A 10,813-nucleotide genomic window follows, 5' to 3' on the forward strand; every position below is an offset into this window, starting at 1 on the left:
TTTTTTTTTTTTTTTTTTTTTTTTTTTTTTTTTTGACAGGCAGAGTGGACAGTGAGAGAGAGAGACAGAGAGAAAGGTCTTCCTTTGCCGTTGGTTCACCCTCCAATGGCCGCCGCGGCCGGTGCGCTGCGGCCGGCGCACCGCGCTGATCCGATGGCAGGAGCCAGGAGCCAGGTGCTTTTCCTGGTCTCCCATGGGGTGCAGGGCCCAAGCACCTGGGCCATCCTCCACTGCACGCCCTGGCCACAGCAGAGGGCTGGCCTGGAAGAGGGGCAACCGGGACAGAATCCGGCGCCCCAACCGGGACTAGAACCCGGTGTGCCGGCGCCGCTAGGCGGAGGATTAGCCTAGTGAGCCGCGGCGCCGGCCCCTAGTTCTGTCTTAAGCCTGGCCCAGACTTGGCTGTTGCTGCCATTTGGAGAGTGAACTAGCAGGTAGAAGATCTCTCTGTGTCTCCCTCTCTGTCACTCTGCCTTCCAAATAAATCTTTAAAAAGCAAATCCTAGAGTTCAATTTCCATCTCCATAGTTAACATTCTGATGATGGACTGTGTTCTGAGAGGCTTCACAGGAACTCCAGGTCCTGATCAAACAAATACCCCGTCTGCTCTAGACCCCAGTCAGACAGGAGCCCATGTTGCTGTGCCAGAATCTTCAGAACATGCTTCGCTCTTCTCCCTGACCATTCCAAGGAAGGCCACGAGCCCTGTTTACCAACCAGGACACACAGAAGCTTACGATACCCTGCTCAATCTATTTAAATACAATTTTTAAAAAATGTATTTATTTTCAAGGCACAGAGACAAACAGAAAGAGACAACAAAGAGTGTTCACTCCTCAGTGCCCGCAAGAACCAGAGATGGGCCAGTAAAAGCTGGAAACCAAGAACTCCATCCAGAGCCCCGACTGTGCCAGGACCCACATTCCTGAGCCAGCACTAGGTGCATATCATCAGGAAGCTGGATATGGGAACAGAGCAGGGAGGCAACCTAACTCGCATTTTAGCTGTGCGTCCAAATGTCCACTCCTAGCCCTACTTTAACCTATAAGATTCACCACCCTTAATCTGTAAGAGAGTTTGGAAACTGAGTGATAGTTGCCCGACTCTTGATCCCCACACTGCAAAATACTTTCTTGCACCACCCTGGTGTCAGTGATTCGTATACTGTGTGTTGGGTGAGCAGACTCAGGTTCTGGGGAGTTCTACAGAGGAGGGGCCACTACCATGTGGCAGCTTCAAAGACTGCTGTCCTGGTACCTAAAAAGATAGGGACATCTATAACCATGCCTGGGTACTGCACGTCCAGGTGAGTGGGTGAGCCCAGCTTCACGTAGGACCTGTGCTGAGCTACCAGCGATGCCTCCACCAAGATGACAGCCCTGGCTGCAGTTGCTGAGAAAGTACCTGGAACTGCAAATGGGAAGACACCAAGCCTGGAGCCTGGCCCATTGTGGGCCACAGGAATGGCAGCTGGCTGTGTTCCCTGGGGTCAAGTCTGGGGCAGTAAGGTGAGCCCTTAGGACAGGGGTCTTTTGCTCTTGACAGGAGAGCCATTCAGAGATGCCCTACATTAAGTCACAGGCCTGAGAATGGGCAGAAGGAAGAAATACATGGAGTTTATATCAAAAAGACATATTTAGGATGAAAGACGAGATGAAGTTGCTGCACACTCCTTTCTTCTCAGCTGGAGATCGGCCATGTGGTGGTGCCACATCCTGCCTGCAGAACAAGTGAGCCCAGCAGCAGCAAGAACTCCCCTTCAGGACCGCCCCCATCCCAGGACTTGGCCCACTTTGTGTTGTCCCATCCCTCTCACTCATAGCCAGTGTAGGTCCAATGTAAACAATTTATGCTTTCTTATCACATTTACATTATTAAATACCCTGGCTTTGTAGTCAATGAATGGTTTTCCAAATGTTGCTGGTGGTTTTAGAAAATTTGTCCCAGAAGCACCCTCTATTAGTCTTTTGCAAATAAATCATTTATTATTTATTTGAAAGATAGAGTTACAAAGATAGAGGGGGAGAGCAAGTGAGAGATGTACCGTCCACTGGTTCACTCTAGATGGTTGCAATGGCTGGGACTGGGCCAAGTCGAAGCCAGGAGACTAGAACTCTTCCTAGGTCTTCCTTGTGGGTGGCACAGGCCCTAACACTTGGGCCATCTTCTGCTGCTTTCCCAGGTGCATTAGCAGGGAGCTGGATTGGAAATGAAGCAGCCTGAACACAAACCTATGCTCATAGGGATGACAGCCTGGAAGGCAGCAGGCTTAGCCTGCTGCACCACAATGCTGGCCCCAGTTCCTTATTTTGGCCAGCATCTGTAGCCTCTCAATAAAACCCTCTCATTTCAGAGATAGTGGATTCTACATTTTCATTTTAGCAATCTTTATCTTGCTGAAAAAACAGTGGGTGCCCAATCCTGCACCAAAGCATGGACTAGGAGTCTTATTGAGGGCTTGCGTATAGACTCCCCTGGCTCTCCCTAGAGGGGCTTCTCTCCTCGCCGCCTCTTGACAGACAAGGAAATTAACACAGAAAGGGGGGCTGGCGCCGTGGCTCAACTGGCTAATCCTCCGCCTTGTGGCGCCAGCACACCGGGTTCTAGTCCCGGTCGGGGCGCCGGATTCTGTCCCAGTTGCCCCTCTTCCAGGCCAGCTCTCTGCTATGGCCCAGGAGTGCAGTGGAGGATGGCCCAAATGCTTGGGCCCTGCACCCGCATGGGAGACCAGGAGAAGCACCTGGCTCCTGGCTTCGGATCAGTGCAATGCGCTGGCCGCAGCACGCCGGCCGCGGCAGCGGCAGCCATTGGAGGGTGAACCAACGGCAAAGGAAGACCTTTCTCTCTGTCTCTCTCTCTCTCTCTCACTGTCCACTGCCTCACTGATGCTGAGGGCCTGCGTATGGACTCCCCTGGCTCTCCCTAGTGGGACCTCTTTCCTCGCTGCCTCTTGACAGACAAGGAAATTAAGACAGAAAGGGAACAAGTTAATTCCAGTATCGCACAGCTGTGGTCTCCCCAGGGACCAGCGCCTGGCGGTCTGCCCTGGCATGCTCTTCTGGATGGACCCAAGGCCAGGGGAGTGGAAGGGAGAGCAGCACCACCCCCACACCCTGGCTCTCAGGGAAGCCATAGCTCCCAGGGGCCTCTGGGATGGTGGTGTGTATTTGTGTTGCAGGGGGAGGGTGTTATGCTCCTGGGTCAGGTTGCAGCAGGCTGAGTCACATGCTCCAGACCAGGCAAGCCTAGATTCCGGCAGGTTCTCTGGTCAGCTTTTCCTGGGTGGTGCTCCAACATGGAACAGCCTGGGCCCTGGCTGGCCCTGGTCCCTCTGCTGGGCATTGTCAGCACAGGTGAGTAAGAATGAGGTCAGTCAAATACCGCCCTGCATGTCTGCTGTGTATGGGATCCACCTACATTCTGTTAGCTACTCCTCAGCTCTACTCAATTGATGTGATGAAGACACAGCTCAGAGAGGTAAGTCCCCTGGCCAAGGTCACTGGTAAGTGCCAGGGCCGGGGAAGAAGCTCAAGTGTGGTGTTCATTGCCTCCAGGTGTGCTCTGAAACAGGGGCAGGAGGAGCAGGTACCACCAACCTCTTCTCCTGAGTCTCTCTGTTCCCCTCTCCCTGTCCCAGGGGGAGCACCTGCTGCACACTGCCTGCTGGTTCTCAGGGATCTCCATCTCTGGTCTCCTCCTCTCCCTCTGTGCCTCCTCCCAGGGCCCTGAATGGCAGGCTGCCTTGAGTGCTTCCCCTTGCCCTAATATCTCCCTGGGACTTCTGTCTCCATTGTGTCAGGGAACCACGCTGGGCCTCCTGTGAAACACGTTTGCTTTCTCAAACTGCAAGGATACATCAGAAAGTTCATGGAAAGCAGAATTAAAAGATAAGTTTCTTTTAGTGCAAAAAGTTTTGAAATCCTTTCTACGTAAGCATTTCCATGAACTTTGTACAATCTCTCAAATATTATATACATAATCCTTTGATTTATTGCCCACAATTCCTTTTCACGTATAGTCCACAATTCTCAGAGGTAGGGATTGTGTTGGAGTTTCAAACGTGATAAAGCTTGAGGCTGAGGGAAGAGCTGGGATTTGAGCCAAGTATGTCTATTCCCCAAACTCATAACCTCCCAGCTAGAGCCCAGGATATCCAGGTGCCCCTTTAAGGATGTACTGGGTGGTTCTAAGGTCAAGTTCAAGCAGCACTTATTTGGCCTTCAGCCCCAAAGAAGTCCTTAGTGCCAGCACAGCTTTGGTTTAAGAGGGAAGGGCTGGAGCAGGTGGGGTATGTGCACCCCAGGCCGGCTAAACTGCAGGCCACTGGGAGTCCTGACTCAGAGCCTCGCCTGCGCCAATCCCCCTGCCCCGACCAGGGCCCGAGATGGCTTTGGCCATCCTGCACCCTCTCCAGGCCTACTTTCCCCCACGTAAAATGAGAGGGCTAATGTGCAGACAGATGAAATGTCAGCTCTGCTCTTCCGTAGTGCTGACTGCATGTCACACTGAGCTCCTAGAAATTCTAGGAGCCAGGTGCAGACAGGGGCCATTGTGGCTTCCTCAAAGCATCAGGTTTCCAGGGTCCTGGGGGGCCTCTCTCACCTGTGGCCCTTGATACAGGATCTCTGAGCTTTTCTCTTCCTGGACCCATGCCACTGTCTCCAAGGCAGCCCTGCTCAGCACCAGCCACACACATTCTGGGGTGGGCAAGGCTTTCGTAACTGCTCAGTGCAGGCATGGCTTTTCCTGGGCTGCAGCTCCATGGCAGACACAGTCGCAGAGTGGGCTCTGCAACAACAGGAGACGGGCACTCATACCCTTCCTTTGCACTCCACAGGGACAGCAAACATTTCCTCCCCAGGCGGGACCGACAGCCTCTGCCTGTGCCTCGTCGCCTGCCTGCCTGGTCAACCATCCATGGCTGGGTACCGCCTGCAGTGCCCCTCAGGCTTCTAGTAAGGGGAGCCACTGTGCCCCAAAAGGAAAGAGGGTGGCAAGGGGGAGCATGGGACTGCCCTCACTCTGGGGAAAGCCCAGCAAGTCCGTTCTGTGATGGCCATGAGTGCCCAGGACCACGGTGGCCTGAGACCCCAGAGCCCGGGCAGGAAGCAGTCTATGCAAATTTTGAACTTGATGAAGAGAGGGACTAGGAGAAGGAAGCTCTGGTGGGGCTCTGCCTCCTTCCTGTCCCCGAACTGGGCAAGTCCTTCCCTGGGCGAGCTGCATTGCCCCCAAAGGATGCCTTCTGCTCACAGTCAAGGCTGCTGCTGCTGGGGAGCTTCCTCGTGGAGATCACACTTGAGCTCATGACCCCACAGCTCCTGCCCCTTCTCCCCAGTGGCCCAGGGTGAGCCTTCAGTTGTCAGCCTGGTCTGGGGAGCGTGCACTCACACCCCAAGGCAGGGCTTGTCCTGACCTATCCCCAGGACCCTCAGCACTGACCATCAGCTCTGATGTGTCCAACTGGGGACAAGTGGCCTTCTCCACCCAGCCATTCCTAGTGGGCACAGCAGAGAGAGGGTCAGGCAGTGAGCTGGGCAACAGCACCCCCTGACTGAGGGGAGGGTCACAGGACCATCTCTGCTGCCACCCAGGCCCAGCTGTCCCATAGCTGGGTGATTTCTCTGGTATGCAAGGCCTTTCCTAGTCCTCAGTCTCCTTTGGCCTTTACAGCAGCCTCGTTGTCACCACAGGGCTGTGGCCATACCACATGGGAACATGCAGAGGGAGCCTAAGACTTGCAAGCGGCACAGACTGTCAGGTGAGCAGGGGGATGGGGACAGCTCCTTTTTTCAGTTGTTCCTTCCTGAGGGTAGCAGGGGGCAGCGGGGGTTGCAGGAATGACTCCAGAAGAGGACGAATCTGTAGAGGTCAGGACCAAGCCCATACTCCCTGACCTGTATGTCAGGTGTTGATGCTGTTCCTGGGAAGCAGCCTCCACTCCTGTCCCGACCTGACTCCAAACCCCAGGGATGTGCCTAGCCAGTAAAACCTGGAAGCAAGTTCAGCTCACACGGAGGGCTGCTGTGGGAACCAATGAGGTGATGCCTGTGCACCTGCCAGGAGACTCGGAGTTGCCATTGCCACGTGGCACACCGTTGCAAGAGAAGCCAGGGAGATACAGGGCCAGCAGAGATGTGACCACCCCTTTGGCTTGGCCAGTTCCTCATGTACCTGACGCTGCTGCACACTGTGTCTGGTGCTGGGCTTTGGGTCGTCAGAGCTGTCCTGGCAGTGCCTGCTGTGTGCCACTGCAGATCTACCAGACATTCTAGACGGAGGAACCTCCATGTAGCCTCAAAGCTCCCGGACCACGTAAGTGGCTCTTCCTCCCACAACATATGGAGGTCATGTCCTTTCTTGAAAGCACTGGAGGAGCAGACAGGTTAAGGGAGCTACAAAGACACTCACAAGGCCAATACCGGAGAGGAGGCTCCAATTCAGCAGTGTCCGGTGTGGGTGTCAGTCACAACACAGCTGCCCTTTGGTTTCCTTGTGCCCCAGCAGTGTCCCCCTGAACAGAAGCTAAGCCCTCAGCATGCTGGCTGTGTCTTCTGCCCTGTGGGCTACTTCTTCTCGGGCTGCAGCCCTGGCTGCTGGTCCTGCACCCCAGGTAAGAGAGACTGGGCTGGGGGACCTGATGACATCCAGGTGGGCTAGAAGGGACCGGGAGCCATGCCTTGGTCAGTTTCACATTGCTGTGACAAAGTCCCTGAGGCTGGGAAACCTATAAAGAAAGGAAAGGGGTTCATTTAGCTCCCAGTTTCAGAAGCCCCATTTGTCTAATGGCATCGTGATTAGAGAGCATGCGAGAGAGATCATGTGGCGAGACAGGGAGCCAGGAGCAATGCAGGGGTCATGTGTGCCACTGGGGCCCCACGAGCTCTCCATGACCCCTGCCCAGCACAGTGCCCCAGTGCTCCAATAAACGAAAGGTTTGAAATGAATCCAGAGTGGGGGAGGCCTTTCCCAGAGCTCTTAGGAGCACAGCAGATGCTTAGACAAGAAAGCCAGGCACATCCCAGATCTGCTATCTAGAGGATAGCCAGGCACACTGGACTCTCCAGGAGGACAGTCCTGAGGGGGAGGGGCCTACCCTGCAGGTCCCAGGGGTCGGAGCATGAGAGACCAAGCCCTGTCAGACACTCGCTTCACTTTTGAGGGCAGCAGCTTCCCCATCTGGGCCTGCAGAACCAGATGTGGAAGCAGGTGGGGCAGGAATAGGTCTACAGGGCAGGGGCATGCAGGTTGGGTATGAGCTGGGCAGCCTGAGATTGCCCCTCTTCCAGGGTCTGCTCGTGGTGAGATTGGTGCTCTCCCAGGCTTGTCGTGTGCCCTGTGCTCAGAGCCTTGGCGCCTTAGACAACATGGTATTCAGTCCTCTCAGCCAGGTTCAGAGCAGGTGTTGTGATGAACCCATTTTACAGATGGGGAAACAGGGGCTTGAGCAGATGGGAGAGTTCCCATCACAGCCACCCCTGGGCTGTGCTTCTGAGTGAGGCCAAACCAAGTGCAGGACAGTGAGGCTGCATGGAATGGGAGCTGGCCACTGTGGAGTGAGGACAGGCCCAGTTCTGCACTCGACTCCCTCCCACTGCCCAAATGAAATAGCCTTGGGGTGGGAGGAACTGCTGACCCCTCAACACCCCAAGCCAACGCAAAGCTCCAACTGCTGTCCCTTCTACCTGCCAGGGGAGGTAGCTGGAGCAGGTCAGCTCCCTCTGGGCCTAGTCCAGGTCCATTTGTAGGAAACAGGGACCCCAGCTGTTCCTTCATATTTGCCCAGCTGGCCACTACAGTCCCCCAGGCACCAAGGGGCCAACCCACTTCCAGTGGCCCCTAGGTAGCTGGAGTAATTGGACAGGATGGACCAGGAGCCAGGAGTGTGCACCCTGTCCCAAGGGCTGGTTCTGTGTCAGTGGAGCCCAAGCAAACCTCAGGGACAAGCAGAGCTGGGCATTACTGTCCCCAGGATGAGGGACTAGGGCTCTAACTTGGGCAAGATCACAGGCAAATGCCAGAGGTGTGAAAGGAGAATGCCCCTGGCCCATCCCCTCCTCTGCAGCAGATGACGTGGCAGGCGAGAGGCATTAAGGCCTCCTGGGAGGAGGAGGAATGGAAGGAGCAGGTCTCCAGCAGCATGAGACTGGAGGGGCCATGCCAGCTGCTGAGCACCCTGAGGCTTGGCATCCTGAAGGGGACCATGGGGCCTCTCAGCCCAGACAAGGGTGGGTCCTGTGGATGGGTTCAGGGGAGCAGGCCCCTTGCTCCTGCCATTCCTACACAGGTCTGAGCCCCCTCCCTTCTCTGATGTTTCCTCTCTCTGAAGCAGGCACAAAGTTGGGCACCCAGCTCCTCTGTCCTGCAGGCACCTACAGCCCCAAGACAGGCAGTGCCCAGCTGGAGGACTGTGCACCCTGCCCCCCAGGAGCATTCTGCCCTGATGGAACCACAGAGCCCGTGCCCTGCCCACGGTAAGAGAGCCCAGGCACTGGGGCTGTCCGGAAGCCAAGTCCTCATCTTCCCTCGCGTCCCCACCATAGCCCAACTCTGTTCCAGAAATGTATAGAGAGGGGTGCACCCAGCCTGCCTGTAGGACACAGCAGCCTGGTGGAAGCAGAAACCTCCGGAATGGTCTGAGCTAGGCCAGGGTTCCAGGTGCAGCAGGTGCCGGGCACCACCATGACCCACATACTGAAGGAGCAAGAACCTGGCCTGGGCTGCAGGAGCTGGGCAAGGCACGAGGTGCCCTTCTGCCTTCACTGATGGCCAGAATCGGGGCTGGGTGGGAAGGGCATCCTCCTACCACCCTGTCCACTCACCTGCCTGATGAGGAAGCTGTCCCTCAGCTGCCAGCCCAGAGCCCAGCACCTCAGGCCTGTGCTTCCCAGTGCTCAGCAGAGCTCTGCCATTCTCTGTGGATTCGACTGTTTCATTCAGATGTGCCTTCTGTTCCTCTGGGCAAAAAGAAGGCTTCAGAGTTTTGTTTTTAAGAAAAACCATCCACATTCTTCATGTAAAAGGTGAAAACAGGGGTGCATTTGTCCTAGCAGCAAAGGTGCCCACCTCCCACAGGGGGAGCCCTTGGGCTCAATGCGCACCTCTGACCCCTGCCTCCAGCTTCAGGCTGATGCAGATCCTTGGAGGCAGCAGGGGATGGCTCAGGTTGGGTCCCAGCCACCCATGTGGAAGACGTGGACTGAGTTCTCGGCTCAGCCCAGGCTATGGTGGGAATTTGGGGAGGGAATCAGCAGGTGGGAGCTCTCCCGCTCTGTCTCTCTGCCCCCTCAAATCTTAAAAAAAGTAGAAATAGCATTCATCAAAATAAATTTTATATCAAGTATAGATAGACTTCAACGGGGAAAAACACACAATCAGACAATGTAAGGGATATGTATTGAATTTGAGAGAATGGCGAAACCTCAGCATGGCAGAAAGGCAGAAAGGGTGAAGCAGAGCAGGCAGAGACTGAAACAGGACCTCACACCACAGCCCTGCCTGGGCTTCATGAGCAAACCGCCAGGCTGACGGCAAGGAGTGGGGTATTTGCAGCATGAACAACAGGCCCAGCATGCGTCTCCCGACTGCCTTGTCATAGAAAGACGCCTTACAAATAGGTCAGAGTAGGGAAAGACAGACACAGAGACAGAGGCGGAGAGATAGAAACAGACACAAGACAGAAAGAGAGAGAGACAGAGACAAACACCAAGAGGAGAGCAGAAGCAAGGAGAAGCCCAGGAAACTCAGCAGGAGCCAGTTAGCCTGGTTTTCGTGTCTTGGATACAGTCCTGACCCCCCAGGGCCAGTGAAGGGGCATGGGGGAGGGGCACTGAGGGGAGGCTGGGGTAGGGAGGACCCCTGACCTTGCAGACAGGGCAACCCTTGTGACAGGGCTCCACCTCTGCCAAGGCTGTGACACTCTGCTCTTCCTCCAGGGGAACCTACTGCCAAGGAGCAGGTGCGAGGATGGCCGCAGCTTGTGCCCCATGCCCCGAGGGTCACCACTGTCCTGAGCCAGGAACCGTCATGCCACAGCCCTGCCATGCTGGCAGTTTCTCTGTAAGTGTGCCTGAGACACATCCATCCCCAGAGGGCCCAGGAGGCTCCTATGGGCAAGAGAGAAAAGAGAGTTCCCTGGGGAGCCCACGCCAGGGAGGATATAGCCATGTCGGTGACTCCCCTGAGCTCAGCTCCAGGCTAGCAGACAGCATGCCACTGAGGGACTGTCACCTCCAGGAGGATCCTAGGGCCTGGGCAGACCCCCAGCCACTTCCTCCAGCCAGAGGGGAGGGAGTGGGAAGACTGGTGTGGAATCTCCTCCTGGGCCAGCCTGGGATCCATCGTGGGTGTGGGGGAGAAAATGCTTCTCCTGAAAGGATGGGAAAGAGGGAGGACTGGAGTGGCCTGGGGAGCTGTGCAGGACCATGTCCACGTCCACCCACCCCATGACAGGGACTCTGGACAGAGGTAGCACTGCTCTCTGCTCAGGAGGGAGCTGCCCCAGCCTGGCTTGGACTTCACCTACAGCCGCATCACACCCTGCCCACTGGTGGCCAGGGACAGGAAAGAAGGGTCCTGGGTGGGGTCTCAGAGACCTCCTCGGAACTTGCACAAAGCTTCCTGTGCTGACTTCTGCCTCCCAGGCAGTGTCACTGTGTTGATCCTGCCTGAGGTGGGTGTCACCCTTGGCTCCCTCTGCAGGAAGTTACAGGTGGTGGGGACATCAAACCTTCATTTTACCCCCTAACACCAGGGACTAAAAAATGAGGAGGAGCCTACTATGTGCAGGCCTAGAGGAACAATGGGAGTCTTC

The 10,813-nt window shown here is 55.8% G+C and overlaps 1 long non-coding RNA gene across 1 annotated transcript; it reads right to left on the minus strand.

Annotated features, from left to right (window-relative positions):
- Window positions 1-766: 766 nt before the first annotated feature.
- On the minus strand, window positions 767-10,266 carry LOC138843839 (uncharacterized). The gene is made up of 2 exons (XR_011378892.1): window positions 8,823-10,266; window positions 767-6,727 (listed from the first exon to the last, which is right to left on the minus strand). It is a non-coding gene; the product is annotated as an uncharacterized LOC138843839 (long non-coding RNA).
- Window positions 10,267-10,813: the final 547 nt, after the last annotated feature.

Source organism: Oryctolagus cuniculus, chromosome 9 (assembly GCF_051225735.1).
Source record: "Oryctolagus cuniculus isolate XC-2025 breed Fujian yellow rabbit chromosome 9, ASM5122573v1, whole genome shotgun sequence".
Classification (NCBI taxonomy): domain Eukaryota; kingdom Metazoa; phylum Chordata; class Mammalia; order Lagomorpha; family Leporidae; genus Oryctolagus; species Oryctolagus cuniculus.